General features: G+C 49.5%; 1 pseudogene; it reads left to right on the top strand.

The window, feature by feature from the left end:
- The window catches only part of LOC132225620 (histone-lysine N-methyltransferase PRDM7-like), a 30,875-nt pseudogene that overhangs the window by 1,384 nt on the left and 11,098 nt on the right, over positions 1–18,393 (top strand).

Here is an 18,393-nt window from a genome sequence, read left to right as displayed (position 1 = left end):
ATTGGGAGGAGGATAGGAGCAGATTTGACAGTTTCCAGTTTTATTTTAAATCTGTTGTTCTTGATCTGACACACAGAGGGACAGGGAGACAAAGAGAAACAATCAGGTGATGGGGGTGGCCTTACCAGGAATCAAGGGCACTTCTTGGTTCATAGGTCAGCACTCACTCATTGAGCCTCGCTTGCTGGGCTGTGTGTTGCTATTTGGATGACCTCTTTCTACAAAGACAGTGCGGCCCTGGCTGGGTAGATTACATGCCAGGGGGATGAGAGCCTTTACCTTGCTGGTGTTCTCATGCTGCTTGGAGCATCAGGCCTGTTTCCATCATCACAGCAGGTGGGAGCTGTGGCATCAGTACAAGCCTACTTCTACCTTCTGCCTATAGGTTCATAACAGAATGAAGGGAAAACCATGAAGGTTGTCTCAACAAGGGGACCAGTCATTTAGCAAACATTCTGCTTTGGTGACAACACATGACCCCCAACAGTTCCTTGGGCAGCGATACACAGTAATACTTACCAAGTTTCTAAACATTTGCCAAGTAAAACATTCACTCTTACAAAGTTTTTTTTTTTTAATATTTTATTGGTTTTTTACAGAGAGGAAGGGAGAGGGATAGAGAGTTAGAAACATCGGTGAGAGAGAAACATCAATCAGCTGCCTCCTGCACACTCCCTACTGGGGATGTGCCCGCAACCAAGGTACATGCCCTTGTCCGGAATCGAACCTGGGACCCTTCAGTCCGCAGGCCGACGCTCTATCCACTGAGCCAAACCGGTTAGGGCCACTCTTACAAAGTTTTTAACATGCTCACTTAATTACACTTAGGAAGGCAACTTTGTACGGGAAATGTCGTTTTCTAAAATAAAATGTATGTATAATACAAATGTAGAATACATCACACAGATGACTGCTTGGCTCGGATTTATTTTTCATACATACAGTAACTATATAGAATAAGTTTGAGATCACTTTTCAAACAACTGATGTGTGAATGGATGTCCAGAGAGGTCTTGGGTCTTGGGCAGAGTCACCATGAAGTAGGTGCTGTCTGTGGAAATGGAATCCAGGGTTCTGGAGTCAAAAACCTCTGAGAAGGTACATCTGGGAGGATAAAAGGAACCAGCACAGTGGTCACAGGTTCCCGGATGTCACCTCTCCAGGCCACTGCATCCTCGATTATCTGTGTGTCCCTCGGTCTCTGTGTCCCTCCGTCTATGTGTCCCTCAGTCTGTGTGTCCCTCAGCCTGTATGTCCCTCGGTCACTGACACCGGGTGAGTCTGCTCCCATCTTCTCAGTGTGGGGGACTCTGGGAGCAGCGACACAACGCAGTAGAGGAGAGCACGTGCAGGACCCTCCTCTGTCCATTCCCCGCCTCCTTCACGCCTCGCTTTCCCCTGCTTGTCCAGGCCTCGCCCCCCCCCCCCCTCAGAGCCTCGCCCAAACGTGGTGGCTTGGGAGACCCTGCAAGGACCGCGCTAGAATGGCCTCGTCGTGTTGTGTCAGGATCTTGCCAGCTGAGAGACACTCATACATTTTATTTTTATCTTATAGACACATTCCTTGGAAAAACATCAGCGGAGCTGAATGCTCTGCTCATCAAGGTGCCTTTCTTTAGGGGTATGCTGCTTTTTCACACCCTCCAAAGCTTTTCCTTCTTTGTACGTTTTTCTTTTTTATGTTTTGGTTAATTCTTACCAGAGGATATGTTTTTACTGACAGAGGGAGGGGGGGGAGGGAGGGAGGGGATAGAGAAGAAACAAAAACGCAAACATGAATATGCAAGAGACACATGCATCTTTGGCTCCCACAAGAGCCCAGACTGGGGCAGGCAATGAAGCCTGCATCCCAGGTATGTGCTCTGGACCAGGAATCCCACCAGCGACCCTTCCCTGGGCACCCGAAGGTCTAACCAGTGAACAACACTGGCCAGGCCTATTCCTTCTGCTTAGCAGATGAGAGCAAATGTCACTCTTTCTTCTGGCAGAAGGCGGCCAATCTATGATGATCACTCATCATTGATCTTTCTCTCTTCCTTTCTGAACTAGTAGAAATGTATATTTCTAAAAAAAACCACTGTGGCCCTGGCCAGTGTGCCTCAGTGGGGAGAGTGTCAACCTATGTATTGAAGGGCCCCTGGTTTGATTCCCGGTCAGGGCACATGCCCCGGTTGCGGGCTGGATCCGCAGTAGGGAGGGGGTGATACAGGAGGCAGCTGATCCATGATTCTCTCTCATCATTGATGTTTCCATCTCTATCCCTTTCCCTTCATCTCTGAAATCAATAAAACTATATTTAAAAAAAAAACATACTGGGTTTCAACACAAAAGTTTAAATTGAAATTTTTTCGCGCTACTAACATGTTCCCATGATACCCTGCATCTGGAGGTGCCATCAACAATGACAGCCTCCCTGGTACTGATTGCATCAATAATGGCAGCCTACAGGGGAAGGACTGCCTCAGTAATGCCCGCCTCTAGGCTACATTGATCATTGCAGCCTCCAGAGTACTAGCTGCCTCAGTAATGCCCTACAGAAGCCGCTGAGTCTAGTGGTAATAACACGTTCTTGCGATACCCTTGCGCCTCGCTGTACGGACTGGCTGCTGCAATCATAGCGGCCGCCGGGTTACTGGCTGCCTCAGGAAAGGAGACCTGTCCTGTACTGGCTGCCTTGGTGACGGCGGCCGCCCCAGGACTGACTGCTCCAATCATGGCAGCCTCTAGGTTACGGACTGAATTACTGAACGCACAGCTTCCCCATGTCAGTGCAGCAGCCAAGGCCTCCCTCTGCAGGGCTGGGACAGGAAGGGGTGCAAAAGCCAGACCCGTGACTTCAGTCCATCCGGGGAAGGAATAATTGCACCCTGGACAGCCTCGATGATTTTGTAGGGTTTTCTGTAGGTTTTGTTTGTTTGTGATTTGTTGGGTAGACTTTTCCATCAAATTCACGGGACATTAGCTAACATTTCAGAACCACGGACAGAAGCATAAGGTGTTATTCTTTGAATGGCCACAAGAGGGACCCAGAGGATCGTTTTCGCAAAGGAATTGGCTGACAGCTTCCTTTAAGGCAGTGGTTCTCAACCTTCCTAATGCCGCGACCCTTTAGTACAGTTCCTCATGTTGTGCTGGCCCCCAACCATAAAATTATTTTCGTTGCTACTTCATCACTGTAATGTCGCTACTGTTATGAATCGTCATGTAAATGTGTGATATGCAGGATGTATTTTCATTGTGACAAACTGAACATAATTAAAGCATAGTGATTCATCACAAAAACAATATGTAATTATATATGTGTTTTTTCGATGGTCTTAAGCTACCCCTGTGAAAGGGTCGTTCGACCCCCAAAGGGGTCGCAACCCACAGGTTGAGAACCGCTGTTCTAGTGGGAATCCCTGTTTCCCAGAAGGCAACTCCCGGCCTACCGCCTGGTCCTCTCGCTAAGGAAGCGAACACACGCGCCTGGAAGACAGTCCGGGACCTAAATACCGTCGGGTGGAACACAGACTGGGTCAGGCGGCAGGAAGGATGTGTCACCCCAACACCTGCCCGGGCGGGGGGCTCCGGGCTCCTGGAGTCCCTCCGCGAAACCACAGGAATCCGAGCCCTGGACACCGCCCAGCCGTGCCTGGCTGAAAGCTTCTTGACGGACACTCGCAGGACCCTGGGTAGCCAATCACCACCAGGGGTTGAGGGCGGAAGGCGGGCTCTTTCGACAAGATTCTGCCATTGACTGGCAGGAAGGCTGCACCCTGCGCCCCGCCCTTTCCGCGTTTCTGACCGCCCATTGGCAGGCAGGGCCCTGTGACCGCATCACTGATTGGCGGCTGCCTCTGACGCTCTGGGTGCGGGAAGCTCCCCCTCCCCCCGCCTCACAAGCCTGAGGGCGGGAGCGCGCGGCGGGCAGCGCGTGGGTTTGAGGGGACCTCGGCCAGGTGCGCAGCGCCGCAGGGAGACCCACAGTTAAACGGGTGCCTCGCGTGGGAACCCCTTTGCCGCCGGCCTTCAACCCCCAGCCGAAGACCCGGGGTGTCCTCCCGAGAGGCTCCCACTCTGTCAGCCTCCACGCACCCCAAGTCCGCTAACCCGGAGGACCCCCGGGCTCCGCGCCCAGAGGAACGCTCAATCCCCCAAAGCTCAGACCCAGCACACCCCGAGCCCGGGCTCCCTAACCACGGCACCCCAGAAAGACCAAATCCCCACCTCCGAGACCCGAAACCCTGAAGCCTGTCCTTGAGACCCCAAATCTCTGTGCAGGAGCCCAAATCCTCTCACCCGAGCTCCCCAAGTTTCCTGGCCAGAAAGACCCGGATTGTGTCCCGCGGGCCCATCTCCTCAGCCCGTGACGTCTCTGCCCCTTGAGGCGCCTCCTCCCGCGTGCATTGCTCCGGGATCGCGGGTGCCATTCACGAACCCGGTTCCTCCCGGCACAGCACCCCCAATGTCAGGGCGCCTCCACCTCCACCCCCAGGGCCCTCAACCCCCCACCGCGCCCCTCAGTCCCCCCCCACCACGCCCCTCAGACTCCTGACCGCGCCCCTCACACCCCCCACCGCGCCCCTCACACCCCCCACCGTGCCCACAGTCCTCTCCGACCAAGCCCCTCAGACCCCCACACCGCGCCCCTCACACCCCCCACCTCGCCCCTCAGTCCCCCCCCGACCCCGCCCCTCAGACTCCTGACCGCGCCCCTCAGTCGCCCCCTGAGACCGCCCCAGCCTCCCAGGGAAGGAGGCGCCCCCTGGTGGGTCTTAATGGCTGTGGCCCTGGCCACCTGGTCCCGGTCCCAGTCTGTCCTGAGGCGGGAGCGGGTTCGTCAGCGCCTCCTCCTCACACAGGCACTGCGGCCTCCTGCTGGGACTGGGCTGGCGGCACCATAAACCCCGACAGGGACCCCCAGGAGCGGCCCGAGAGGAGGCGGGGAGAGCAGGGCACAGAACCAAGGTGAGGGGGTCCACGGGGGTGGAGGTGGGGACGGGGGTGGGGACGGGGTGGAGGCGGGGCGCCCCCCCTCGGGCCGGGGCGGACGGACGGACGGTCTCTCCTCCAGCCCAGGGCCGCCTGCAGGGACGTGTCCATCTACTTCTCCCGGGAGGAGTGGGCCCACTACTTCTCCCGGGAGGAGTGGGCGCAGATGGGCGCCTGGGAGCGAGCCCGGCACCGGAACGTGAAGAGCAACTAGGAGGCGCTCCTCAGCATTGGTGACCGGGAGGGGGGGGCGGGGCCGCGGGGGGTTGGGGGGCTCCGTCCAGGGCCCCGGCTCCGCCCCGCTCGGCGCTGGCTCTGCTGTTCATCCCTCAGCTCTTTCGCCCGCAGGACAGACTCTTTCTTTCTCTCCTTCCAGGTCTCAGGGCCCCTCGACCCGCCTTCATGAGTCGCCGCGGCAGAACAGCCAGGCACGGGGCGGAGGACTCCGAGGACTCGGATGAAGAGTGGACCCCGAGGCCGCGAGGTGCGGGCGGAGGGCGTGCAGGTGCCTGACCCCGACCAGGTGTTGGTCGGGCGGGCTCTCAGGAGTTACCGGGGAGGAGCAAGAGGCAGAGCAGTTACACACCAGGGGCTGTTCACATAAACCCCTTTTTATGAATCATTTATTTTACAGAGAGAGAGAGAGTGAGAGAGAGAGGAACCTCCATCGCTGCCTCCTGCCGGCCCCCCACCTCACGGTTCATAGGTCGAGGCTCAACCACTTAGCCACACTGGCCAGGGTCAGAGAACCTCTTTCAATGTGTAACAATAATTATATACAGATTTAGTGTTGACACTATCACAGAAGTTCCCCCATTTCTCGCCCTTTTCTCACCTTCACCCAGACCCACCCCCCAAATCTACAATAATAAAACCATAATATGCAAATCCAGGGAGGACCAGCTGAAGGACTGGCCAGATGACCAGGCTCTGACACCCACTGGCGTCAGGCCAGCCAAGGCCTGTAAAACACAATTGGTCCGGCCCCACCATCCCCCATGATGCCCTGCAGAGAAAGGCCCAGGCCACTAGCCACTAGCCACTGGGTGATCAATGGGGGCTCCCCGTCACCCCAAAGAGGGAGGCCCAGGCCACCAATGCACAGCTGGGGCTGCTGAACCAGTCCTCCATCTGAAGGCGATGGATCGCAGGGCTCCCAGACTGTCAGAGGCACAGAGGGCACAGGCCGGGGTGAGGAATCCCCCTCCCCCCCCCCCCCCCCGGCCGCCATTCCCGGTACATAAATTTATAAATTTCCTGCAATGGTGCTCTAGTATATATATACTAGAGGCCCGGTGCACAAAAATTTGTGCATTGGGGGGGGGGGTCCCTCAGCCCGGCCTGTGCCCTCTCACAGTCTGGGACGCCTTGGGAGATAACGTCCTGCTGGCTTAGGCCTGCTCCCGGGTGGCAGAGGGCAGTCCCAATCCCTAGGTGCAGCCCCTGGTTGGGCTCAGAGCAGGGCTGATTGGGGAGTTGGGGTGCCGCCCCCTGTCATGCACAGAGCAGGGCGATCGGGAGGTTGCGATGCCACCCTCAGTCACGCTCAGGGTAGGGCCGATTGGGGGGTTGGGGCACCGCCCCCTGTCACACTCAAGGCAGGGTCGATGGGAAGGTTGCGGCACCACCCCCTGTCACACACAGAGCAGGGCCAATCAGGGGTTGGGGCACTGCCCCCTGTCACTCACAGAGCAGGGCCTATCAGGGGGGTTGGGGCTCTGTACCCTGTTACGCACAGAGCAGGGCCAATCAGGGGGTTGGGGCGCTGCTCCCTGTCACTCCCAGAGCAGGGCCCATCAGGGGTTTGGGGTGCGGCCCTCTATCACCCACAGAGCAGGGCTGATCAGGGTGTTGGGGCGCCGCCACTCTCACACTCAGGGCAGGGCCGATGGGGAGGTTATGGCTCTACGCCGTCACACACAGAGCAGGGCCCATGTGGAGGCTGGGGGGTTGTGGCCCCGGCCCCTGTCACACACAGAGCCGCAGGGCGATCAGTGGGTTTGGGCGCTGCCCCCGTCACACTGATCCCGGTGCCGGGAGGCATATTACCCTTTTACTATATAGGATAGAGGCCTGGTGCATGGGTGGGGCTGGCTGGTTTGCCCTGAAGGGTGTCCTGGATCAGGGTGGGGGTCCCCACTGGGGTGCCTGGCCAGTCTGGGTGAGGGGCTGAGGGCTGTTTTCAGGCTGGGGGTGACTGAAGCTCCCAACCACTCCTTTTTTTCTTTTCTTTTTTTTTTTTATTCTGGGCCAGCTTTAGCTCTGAGGTTTGGCTCCAGCTCTTAGGCCTCCACTGGTGAAAGTAGGTTTCTGGCCTTTGCTTACAATGCTGTGATCCTGCTGGCTGAAGCCCAGGACTAAAGCAGGTTTCTGGGGTTTTGTTTAGCTTCTATATTTGTTACATAGTTGCTTACAGTTGCAGGTCAGAGGCCTGCAGCGGCAGGCGGGGAATTTTGGAGTCCTCTGTCACTGAAGCAAGCAAGCCTCATGTTAGTTTCAAGCTGCCTGGCTGCCGGCCGCCATCTTGGCTGGCAGTTAATTTGCAAATTGCCCTGATTAGCCAATGGGAAGGGTAGTGGTCGTATGCCAATTACCATGTTTCTCTTTTATTAGATAGGATATATATATATATATATATATATATATATATATATATATATATAATTTTCTTAAGCTGTTCTCTCTCTGGGAGCACACACACCCCTCACCCTTTCCCCTCTACTCCCCCCCCCACTAGGTGTGCATCTCCTAAACTAAGAGACCCAGGAGACTTGCACCAGGGAGTATGGGTAGTGGCAGGTCATTCAGGCTAACCCCCTGAACCTGGCTCCAAGGCCCCTTTGCTATGACTTTCCAATGAGCCAAAGCAGCCCGCCTAGGCTGAATTCTTTCCTTTAACCTTTCTAGAGCAACACAGCAGCCCAGCCTAGGCGCTCTCCTGCTGCTGCTTCTATCCTAAGTCCTTCCTTGTTTCACTGTCCCCAGCTTTAATAAACATTCTTTCAAAATAAAAATAAATAAATAGCCATTGCTTGGTGCCTCAGTTGGTTGGAGCATCCTCCCATACACCAAAAATTTTTGGGTTCCACCCCCAGTAGGGGTGTGTATGGGCTACAAGTGATCGATGTTTCTCTCTCATATCTATGTTTCCCTCTCTTTCTTTCTCTTCCTCTCTCTCTAAAATCAATAAACATATATTCTCACGTGAGGATTAAAAGATAATAGTAGAGGGCGATAAATGGTGATGGAAACAAATAAGATAAAGCCTGGAAACCAAGATGGCGGCATAGGTTAACGCAGGAGATTGCTGCCTCGAACAACCAATTCAAGGGTACACCTAAAAGACAGAACGGACATCATCCAGAACCACAGGAAGGCTAGCTGAGTGGAAATTCTACAACTAGGAGGAAAGAGAATATCATACCCAGACTCAGAGGAGGCGCAGTGCTGAAGTGAAATACTCAGGTTCGGAGTGTGCGGTTGTTGTTTTCAATCGGGAGGGAGTTTCTGACTCTGAGCTCCAGATCCGGGCGAGTCTCTAGGGACCCAGATTCAAACAGGAGAAGCGGGACTGTCTGGCTTCGGTCGGAACTCGAAGGCAGCTTTCTCTCCGAGGTTTGCAGCAGTTGCTGGGAGTCTGTGAGGCAGAGCCCCTAGGGATGGAACTGAGAGCAGCCATAACTGCGCGCTGCAGCCCGCCCTGTAGATCCCCGGGGACCCGCCCCGCCCAAGCCCTGCGCAGAGCCATTTGCCGCATAGCCTCAGGCAAACGCTAGATTAGCACCGCCCTAGAGATCCAGCACAGAAGCTCTCCCACTGCAGACACAGCTGACTCTCATAGCCAGTTAGCCTGGAGGTCAAATCACCCCCGGTATTGCCAACCGACAACAATCAAGGCTTAACTACAACAAGACTGCGCACAAAGACCACTAGGGGGTGCACCAAGAAAAGATAAAAAAATGCGGAGACAAAGAAACAGGATGCAAATGTCAGAAATGGAAGATATAGAGCTCAAAACCACACTTTTAAGGTCTCTCAAGAACTGTCTAGAAGCTGCCGATAAACTGAGTAAGGCCCTCGAAAAGACTGGTGAGACCGCTGATAAATGTAGTGAGATTCTCAAGAAATCTAATGAGATCGTCGATATTGTGATAAAGAACCAACTAGAAATTAAGCATACACTGACTGAAATAAAGAATATTGTACAGACACCCCACAGCAGACCAGAGGAGCGCAAGAATCAAGTCAAAGATTCGAAATGCGAAGAAGCAAAAAACACACAACTGGAAAAGCAAAATGAAAAAAGAATCTGAAAATATGAAGATAGTGTAAGGAGCCTCTGGGGCAGCTTCAAGCGTACCAACATCAGAATTATAGGGGTGCCAGAAGATGAGAGAGAGCAAGATATTGAAAACCTATTTGAAGAAATAATGACAGAAAACTTCCCCCACCTGGTGAAAGAAATAGACTTACACGTCCAGGAAGCGCAGAGAACCCAAACAAAAGGAATCCAAAGAGCGCCACACCAAGACACATCATAATTAAAATGCCAAGAGCAAAAGACAAAGAGAAAATCCTAAAAGCAGCAAGAGAAAGAAACTCAGTTACCTACAAGGGAATACCCATACGGCTGTCAGCTCATTTCTCAACAGAAACTTTGCAGGCCAGAAGGGAATGGCAAGAAATATTCAAAGTGATGAATACCAAGTACCTACAACCAAGATTACTTTATCCAGCAAAGCTATCATTCAGAACTGAAGGTCAGATAAAGAGCTTCACAGATAAGGGAAAGCTAAAGGAGTTCATCACCACCAAACCAGTATTATATGAAATGCTGAAAGGTATCCTTTAAGAAGAGGAAGAAGAAGAAAAAAGGTAAAGATACAAATTATGAACAACAAACATGCATCTATCAACAAGTGAATCTAAGAATCAAGTGAACAAATAATCTGGTGATCACAATAGAATCAGGGACATAGAAAGAGAAGGGACTGACTATTCTTGGGGGAAAGGGGCGTGGGAGATGCGGGAAAAAACTGGACAAAAAACGTGCACCTATGGATGAGAACAGTGGGTGGGGAGTGAGGGCGGAGGGTGGGGTGGGAACTGGGAAGAGGGGAGTTATGGGGGAAAAAAAGAGGAATAAATGTACTAACCTAATTCACCTAGTACTTACAAACTGATAAGAAACAGATCAACAAAAAATAAAATAAAATAAAATAAAATAAAGAATAATAATATAATTACATAGATATAGAACATTAACAAACAAGTATACAAAAATATAAAAGTGAGTAAAAAATAACTAATTCAGAAGAGTTGTCATCACATAGAAGGAGGAAGGTCTGACGGGTGAGCAGTGCTCTAAGACCTGCATGGGGACATATGGGAAAATTATTACTCATGGTAGTTAGGGGGTTGGGTTGTGGGCCAGGGTAGGAAGTAGTTCACTGTTGTATCAGGTTCCATGTCAGCCATGGCATCATCTGCCAGGTTTCATGAAAGTCGGGTTGGTAGGGTCTGTAGCTCCATGGGTCTGAGGTTGGAACATAGCTGAAGTCACGACGTTATCTCTAACTTGCCCGAAACTCTGTTTCTGTGGTGACTAGACCTGAGTCTTTGTTCCTAAGACTGTGTGATGCTGATCAGAATCTAGTGATTAGGAAAGGTGGCACAGTCCACATGTGCAAAGGAGGAAGGATAAGAAAGAAAGGAGGCAAGGTGGTCCTGGTGCCATTGGACTGGACAAGGCCAGTGTGAAGACAGAAGGCAGAGAGGAGAAAGGGCCAGGTTGCAGAGTAGAGATTCTTTGCAGTTACGTGACTGTCATTATATGTGTGTCATGAAAGGCCAATTTTTTTTTTTTTTTTGCTGTTTAGGGCAATTTTATTTTTTAAATCCTCACCCAAGGATATTCATTGAATTTAGAGGGAGGAAAGGAGAGAGACAGAAAGGGAGACAGAAACATCAATGTGAGAGAGGAACATTTATCCGTTGCCTCCCGTGTACACCCCAATACAGATCAAACCTGAAACCTTGTGGTGTACAAGACAATACTCCAACCAACTGAGCCGCCCAGCCACGGCTAGGCAAATTTAAATATATATATATATATATATATATATATATATATATATATTGAACAGAGGATGAAGTACAGATGGGGTTTTGTCTATTTTTAAACATTTTAAGAAAATTAGCTGATGCTCCTAATAAAAGCATAAGCCTAATGAAACATCAAAAAACATTTCCAATCATCCTTGGTCTGTCCTTAGATCACTCTCTGATTCAGAATTCTGAAAAAATAAGAATCCCCAGATTTTGAAATAATTACCAACCAAAAATGATTTCTGACCCGGCAGGCGTGGCTCAGAGATTGAGCATCGACCTATGAACCACGAAGTCTCAGTTCGATTCCCAGTCAGGGGACATGCCCAGGTTGTGCGCTCGATCCCTGCTGTGGGGTGTTCAGGAGACAGCTAATCCATGATTCTCTATCATCATTGATGTTTCTCTCTCTCTCCCTCGCCCTCTCCCTTCCTCTCTGAACTTATATGTATTATTGATTTCTCACCATCTTTTAGCTAAACCTTCTTGGGTGGCCTTCAGAGTGGAACAGAATAAACATCAGAAGGTGAGTATTCCCCAAATCCTGTTGAAAAGAAATTCTTCCTCCTGGATGCAAATGCAGGGAAGAGGAGAAAAAATCAGAGTGCAGCCTAGAAACTGCCACCTTTCTTTCCTGACCTCTTCAACAAAATGCCCAATATCATCTCAGTCGTTAATAACATCAGCTACAATAGTAGCTGCCACGGGTTTTATCTTCACAATGCTTCAGACTCTAAGAATTCTACGTGAATAAACTCACTTAAACCTTACCACAACCCTATGAGGTAGGTACTATAACTATCACCGTTTCTGATGAGGAAACTGAGGTTTCAGACATATACAAGTGTTTGATTATATGTCTGAGATCACAGTATTGGTGGGCATGCACTCTAATCCATAGCTTCATCTCTAAACCACTTACAAGCTCATTAAAATTTCCATACTTTTATGCAGTTTCCACTGTCTTATCCATACATGATTACATCTTTCACTGACTGATGATTCCAAACACTATGCTGCCGTGAGAGATGCAACAAGACTTCCGACTCGCGGAAGCTTACTGACATATAGGCAGTTTGCACAGTGAATGGTCCCCCATGAAGAAGGACATAGGAACCCCAGCATCAGAGCCTCCTGGTCAAATAAAAGAAAGCATCTCTCAACTCTGGGGAGCTTCAGGTTTGACAATTGAGAAACAATAAATAAAGTGACTTAAGAACTTCATAGAGATGACACACTATTCAATAGAAGCTCATCCATCTGGAACTGGTTTTGAATGCTCATTCCAGTAAGAAGCATGGCTTCTTTCTCTGAGCTCTAATTAGGCCAGTGTCATCTTGTTTGAATCATTTGCTCCGCCTGCCTACGTCTGCATTGTGAGCTCTTTGGTTCACAGCAGATTTTTCTCTTCCAGAAGTCCCAGGCCCAGCTCAGGGTCCCTGAGGGCCCCTGAATGTTGGCTGAAAGAGTGCTTTAAAATTTACAAATTAAACTAGAATAGGGTCAAAAAATAATGAAGATAATTTACATGTGATTTCAAATACAGAGACGACTGAGAGGTACATTGATAGCAGGACTGTAATTTGACATTCACACTGTATCAAAGAGCTCACAGAACACTTTGGTGAACACCGTTATATGTCATGTTCATTATAACATTAAGAATTAGCATGTTATAGGTCAGGAAAAATGAAGAGAACTAGCTAGTAGCACAACCTTATTCAAACAGAATTGGTGGGATCCAACTACTCTAATTACAAATATTCTTTCCGTGATATACTAATTTGCACATCCTATATAATATGCTAAGTGTCCAGTCGCCCGTTCAACCAATCAAAGCATAATATGATGATGACATGCTAATGCCACTAACTGCTCGCTATGATGTGCACTGACCACCAAGGGGCAGACAGTCAACCGGTAGACCAGTTGCTATGACGTGCACTGATCACCAGGAGGAAGACGCTCTGACCTATAGGTTAGCTTGCTGCTGGGGTCCAGCTGATCAGGACTGAGCGAGGTGGCCGGACACACCCTGGAGTCCTCCTGCGGTTCCTCCCCAGCTGGCCAACCTCCCGCGTCCCTCCCCAGCCCCGATCGTGCCCCAGTGGGGTCCCTCAGCCTAGCCTGTGCCCTCTCGCAATCCAGGACCTCTCGGGGAATGTCGGAGCGCCAGTTTTGGCCTGATCCCACAGGCCAGGATGAGGGACCCCGCTGGTGCATGAATTCGTGCACTGGGTCTCTAGTTTTAGCATAATTTTCCTTATTTTCATGATAGGTTTCTGCCAGCCATTTCTTTTTAAAAATATATGTTTTTATTGATTTTAGAGAGAAAGAGGAAGGGAGAGGGAGAGAAGCATCAGTGAGAGAGAAAAACATGGATCGGTTGCCTCCTACACAGACCCCCACCTGGGATCTAACCCATAACCAGGACATGTACCATGACCGGGAATGGAACCGGCAACCCTTCAGTTCAACCAACTGAGCTACACCAGCCAGGGCTCTGCCAACTATTTTTCTTTCTTTCTTTTTTATTCTTAATCCTCACCCAAGGATATTTTCTCATTGATTTTTAGGGAGAATAGAAGAGAGAGGGAGAGACAGAGAGAAATATCAATGTGAGAGACACATTGATTGGTTGCCTCCTGCATAAGTCCAGACCAGGGCATGGGCCAGGGAGGAGGATCCTGCAACCAAGTCACTGGCCCTTGATCGGAATAGAACTAAGGACCCTTCAATCCGCAGGCTGACACTCTATCAACTGATCTACACTGGTTAGGGCCCAACTATGACTTATTTTCTTACCAGTATCTTTCACTCTCACTGTTCTATAAAAAAAAAAGATCCTTAAGGCACGGGTTCTAGTCTTCAATTCACAACCCACATTGGCCATTTCTTTTTCCTCTAATATTCATACTTCCCAGGTATTTCAGAGTTGTTGAAGTGTTTATTGAAGTCATGTATGTGAAAATATATCATAAACCCTACATAATTAAATAAATGCATGTTACCTTTTAATATGGGACTTCCACATTGAAGGCAAAGTCCAGGACGTCATTAAGTAATGAGTCTACTTTGAAGGAATTGTCAGGAACAGCAAATTTGTTGACCACCAGTGGCTCAGAGCAGACTCAGAAACCAGTGCCCCCTCCTGGAGAAGCAAGTCCCTCTGGACAGCACCCTAGATCGAAATTGGGTAAGTTACATAATTTGGAGATTTCAGTTTCACCAATTCTTCTAGAAAGGCTAATCAGTATAGCCTAGGTATGTGGGGTGGACTTTGCATAGGCCTGGATTTGAAACTGGAGTGAGCGCTGAAGCTTTGAGCTAATCTTACCAACTCTCTGAGCTCCTGAATGCTAATGTGTAAAGTGAACATAAGGAAACATGGGCCACATAAAGTTTGATAGCATTAAATTAAACCTTAAACAATTGACACATGCAAGTTGTCCAATAAATCCATCTGTGATAATAGCAACCATATTCTCTTGGTGTTGTGTGCCCAGGTCTTTACTCAGTGCCTAACGCATAATGTTCCCTCAATACATACCTTATGAATGACCAAAGCTTGGGAGGTTGAACCTCAGAATGGGATCATCTAGAAACTAAAATTGAATCAGCCACCAATAGTCAGTGTGGAGTGCTAGTCTTTTAGTTAATGGAGGAAAATACCACATACTATAATAGAACAGGCGATCATTTGATGGTAGGACATTGTGTGTTTTCTGATAAGATAGGGACTAATGTTCCAGGCCTCATCCCCTCAGTCACCTGCCCTTCTCCCATGTAGACCTCAGGAGAAAGGAGATCGAAGTGAAGATGTATAGCCTACGAGAGAGGAAGTGTTGTGTCTACCAAGAGGTCAGCGAGCCCCAGGACGATGACTACCTATGTAAGCTCACCCTCACCAAGGAGCATGTTATGTCTTGATGCAAGAATTTCACTTGGTCTTTGGGTGCCCAAATCATTCCCTTCCTCTCGTGACCGGGAGTACAGGATTGAGGCTCACTGATGTGAGCTCTTTCCGAAGCTCTTCATGTCCAGGAACATGCACTGCACCCTCCCTCTTCCCTGTTGCTCTTGCCTCCAGATTGTGAGAAGTGTCAGAACTTCTTCATTGACAGCTGTGCTGTGCATGGGCCTCCTACGTTTGTAAAAGACAGTGCCGCGGACAAGGGGCATGCCAACCGCTCAGCCCTCACTCTGCCCCCTGGGTTGAGAATCGGACCATCAGGCATCCCTGAGGCTGGGCTTGGAGTGTGGAATGAGGAATGTGATCTGCCCGAGGGCCTGCACTTTGGCCCTTATGAGGGTCAGATCACAGAAGATGAAGCCACAGCCAACAACGGCTACTCCTGGCTGGTGAGAACTTTACCTCTTCCCTGTCCTCTGGCTTCCCCGTCCCTCCTGTGGCTTGGGGGGCCCCCACCTTCTACATGCTAGGACATGGATGGGGACCATATGGTTAGTTAGCTCTGTGTACTGGGCGGACTTTGCATGAACATGGAGCTCCTCTCTAAGGATCAGAGGGTAAATGGGAGCAAAGTGGTACAGACTCCTCCCTTGGGGGCTCCTGCTTAGTGGACAAATCAATTCCGACGTGTAGATGATGAGTAAGAAAAATATCCTGTGATCACCATTGGCAGTTGAATCACCATGCAGGCTGAAAGAGATTTGATGACAGTAGAATAAAGTAATTCTTCTATTATATACACACAACCACACACACACACACACACACACACACACACACACACACACACACACACGGCCTTTAACTTCTTTTCCTGAAATGCAGATCACCAAAGGGAGAAACTGCTATGAGTATGTGGATGGAAAGGATACATCTCAGGCCAACTGGATGAGGTAAGGTCACTAGGCTTCTGGGTGCCAGAGAGGATACTCATGCCTCACAACCCACATGTCTGTCCTTCCCATCATGCCTCCCTAATGGTCTCCCTCAGTTCTCTGTTCCCCTTTTTTCTCCATACAGTGATCTTTAACATCTAGAGACATTTAGGAAAAAAGGAGGTAAAAGTATAGCATATGTCCTCAAAATAGAAGTCTCTGGTTTGGGCACTGACTGGGAAAACCTTGAGGACCCTGTATTACTCTGTGATTTATCTAATGGACATTAGTTAAACACCTACTATGTTCCAGTTTAGAGGAAGGAATCCATTACTTACACAGATTACACAATCCATGACCCTAGGGAGGACTTACTGCAGACGGACATGAAACATTTTATTTCATAAACATTTAACTCTAATTTTCCTATTTTTCAAGAAGTGCCCAGTGCCCAGATAGCCTTGAACTAAGGATAGTCTAAACCTGTGAGGGCAGCACATCATCCCAGACTCAGTTCTAACTACAACTGGGTGTTGGAGCCTGCAGAGTAATAGTGCTCATGGCCCTTTCCTGAGGGGCTCTCTTGTGTCAGGGGAGACAGATTATGAATAAACTACTATTGTTCTGTGTTATTTTTCTAAGACAGAGAGACCTCCACGTTTCTGTGGGAACCTGGGGGAGGCAACTGAATGATGCCTTCAATAAAGTGTGGGGAGACTCGACAAAGGCCTCTGAAGAGAAGGTAGACTTGGACTGAGTGTTGAATGATGTGAGTCCTAGATCAAGCCCCGAGTTCTGTGGTGTAACACAGAACCTGACTTACAGCTTAGAGAAGCTAGAGGTCACCAGGTTTGATGGGGAAGTCTGCAATGAGGCTTTGGAAATGGCATTAGGCAGGATGAGCACTGTGAGCAGGACTTAGAGACAGGAATTCACATGACATTGTGACAGAGGCTTGGACATTGAACAGAAGTTTCCCCAGGAGCATGGGTGTGGGTGCCATCAGTGCTGAGGGCCTTAAGCTTCAGTGAGGAGCTGGGCACGAATATGACAGGTAGTGGAAACTCATCGCCTGTGCTTTTCTTTCCTTTCATCTGCCTCAACGCCAGGTATGTGAACTGCGCCCGGGATGACCAAGAACAGAACCTGGTGGCCTTTCAATATCACAGGCAGATTTTCTACCGAACCTGCCGGGTCGTGAGGAAGGGCTGTGAGCTGCTGGTCTGGTATGGAGAAGAGTATGGCCAAAAGCTGGGCATCAAGAGGGGCAGCAAGTGGAAGACAGAGCTTGTGGCCGGGAGAGGTGGGCACCACTCTTCTTCAACATGGAAAGAAAGAATTCTTAGAAGTTTTCATGCTCCAACTCTCAAGTAGAGTAAACTCCACTCTAGAGTCAGCAAAGCTTCAAATCAGATGCTGCAGAAATTGATGGCTCATCACATAGGTTTTTGATTCTTAGGAACAATTTTAATATTTTTTGTTCTAATTTTTAAAAATATGCTTTTATTGGTTTTAGAGACAGAGATGAAGGGAGAGGGAGAGAAATATTAATCTGCTGCCTCCTTCATTATCCCTACTGGGGATCAAGTCCACCACCCAGACATGTGCCCTGACCAGGAATCAAACTGGCTACCTCTGGGTGAATGGGACAATGCTCAACGAACTGAGCCACACTGGCCAGGGGCTATATTTGTTCCATTTTAAAAAATTCTTCATGCACAAAATACACAGCATCATATAGTGCTGAAAGGGTTAGAGGCAAAAAAAAAAAAAAAAAAAAAAAGGTTTCAGGCACTTAGCCAGCTCTCTTATCAAGGTGGTTGTTTGTGGGTTGCTGTTTTGTTTGTTTTTTTTAACACTTTAGCTGTTTCTTCTTCATTTACTGCATATTTCTAAATGAAATGTGTGTGTTAACATGCATTCATTCATTATTTTGTGACTTGCCATGTGAATTCCTACGCGGTGCCACCCAGAGTTCTGGGAGCTGGAAATACAGATCAACAGGATGATCAGAATCACTGCTCCTGAGCAGGTGGCTGGTGAAGGAGGGAAGCCCTGGCAGACATATGTGCATGTGCTTAATATTACACAGTGGTTAGCACTTTGGAAAAAACGGGCCCAGGACAAGTGCCTAGGGATCACTGTGAGGGGAAGGTGGGTGTGTCGGATTGCAAAGGTCAAGGGAAGGCTTTCTCAGGAGACAACAGTTACAACAGTTGTGTCACAAGGTCCCAGGCAGAAGGAGTGGCTGGTGCAGGGAAGGAAAGAGGTGGGGTGTAGAGCTGGCTGAGGGCTACTCCCGTCTCAGTCTCGGTACAGAGGGTAAGAACAGAGGTTGGACAGATGCCTAGCAGCCTGGAAATACAGTGCCTATGATCCAAGCTGAGATACTGGGGACTTTCTTGAGTGAGATGGGACAATTGAGCAGTTTTCAGCTGCAGAGTGGCATGTTCTAAAACTATG

Source organism: Myotis daubentonii, chromosome Y (assembly GCF_963259705.1).
Source record: "Myotis daubentonii chromosome Y, mMyoDau2.1, whole genome shotgun sequence".
Taxonomy (NCBI): Eukaryota; Metazoa; Chordata; class Mammalia; order Chiroptera; family Vespertilionidae; genus Myotis; species Myotis daubentonii.
This window is presented reverse-complemented; position numbering and strand designations above follow the sequence as displayed.